Raw genomic sequence first — 1,517 nt, forward strand, 5'->3', positions numbered from 1 at the left:
AGGTTAGCCACTTGTGGCCTATGGCCACGGAACGCCTGGAATGTGGCCGGTAAGGCCAAAGAAACGAATGCTGACTTTTATTTCGTTTTAATTCATTTCACTTGACCTTGCTCATGTGACTCGTCCCTACCGTGTGGGACAGCATGGTCGTGCAGTGACTTGCCAGTTCTGTTTTCTGTGGCTTCGTTAGTTTAAAAGGTTTCCTTTGACTTTAGTGGGGGGCTGCAGATCTCTCTCTTTCTCTCTCTCTCTCTCTCTGTCTCTTGCTCCCTCTTCTTGCCTATCTCTGGGATAGTGGCCAGGGAGCTTCCCTGGTGATTGATGGGAATTCCGTGGTCATCAACACCGTAGGTTTCTCCATGCCTTGAGAAAGTCCTGCTTGGTGCTGAATTCTGTACCCCAGCTCTGAGCGCCTGGGGCATTGTTCCAAAGAGCATTGGATTTTCAGAAATGCCCGTAGGTCTCAGCAAGGAGGGTGTGATCGTCAGAGGCTGGGCTGGGGCTGGGGCAGTGCCCCCAGAGCTCACCTATTTACCCCTCACTGTGCAGGCGGGAGGTGCCTGGGTGACCTGCTCATCACAGCAATCAAAACTGGGCTAGACCAAGGATATCCTCTGTGGTCAAGGCTGTGCGTGGGTGGGAGGGCTTCCCCAGGGGCTCCCAGGTGGACAGAGGGAGCTGGGCTCACCGCGTGCTGTTCTATGGGATGTGACCCTGGTCCCGCAGGGCAGGCAAGAGGACCCGGGTTCTGGTCCCAGCTCTGCCACTGCCAGGTTGTGTGACTCTCACCTTTCTAAGCCTGGGTCTCTTCATCCGTGAAATGAGGAGGCCAGATCATCTGCTGATGTGGGAATCCCTTCCACGTCTGGCTTTATGGCCCATAGATCATCACGTCCTTAAAGCAGCCCCCTTAAAGCATCCTTAAAGTCTGAGGAAACAGACTTTTAAGTAGCGCTGAGTGGCGGGCAGGTCCTGACTCCCAATGTTTGAAGTGGGGTATCTATGAGTGTCAGCCCCCCAGGCATCCTTGGGTTCTTTAGGCGGGGTAAGTTCCTAGGTTTGCTACCCAGGAGGGCTGAGGGCCAGGGACTTGCTGGGAGAGGTGGTGTTGTTACAGAGCGGCTGTGTTTTCTGCCTGGGTTCTCCTCCAGTGAGGGGTGTTTGTGAGAACATTGGAATCACAAAGTGACCCATGGCGGAGAATGCAGCCAGAACAAAGGCGCCCTCTCCCCGCCGGGCCTGGGGAATACTAACTAGTTGACAGGAATTTTAATATAAAACTCTCCCTCTTCCTTGTCGTTCTGAGGTTTCAGGAAGCCTTCGGGCTTATCGTGCAGAGGCACACTGCACAGACAGGGCTCGGGGAGGTGAGAGGTGATTTCCTGCCATTCTTCTGTGGGGCGGGCTCCCAGGCGGTCATGCCAGGCTGACGGGCGCAGTGCGGGCTCCCGCTGCTGGGGGGAGAGCTGGATTTTCATGGGGCGGCAGCCGAGGCAGGGCCCGCCGGCATGCACCGA

General features: G+C 55.8%; 1 protein-coding gene across 4 annotated transcripts in view; it reads left to right on the forward strand.

Moving 5' to 3' along the window:
• The window catches only part of RGS3 (regulator of G protein signaling 3), a 158,657-nt gene that overhangs the window by 55,357 nt on the left and 101,783 nt on the right, over positions 1–1,517 (forward strand). The window lies entirely within an intron of this gene.

This window comes from Tupaia chinensis, unplaced genomic scaffold, assembly GCF_000334495.1.
Source record: "Tupaia chinensis unplaced genomic scaffold, TupChi_1.0 Scaffold000081_1, whole genome shotgun sequence".
NCBI classification, from domain to species: domain Eukaryota; kingdom Metazoa; phylum Chordata; class Mammalia; order Scandentia; family Tupaiidae; genus Tupaia; species Tupaia belangeri.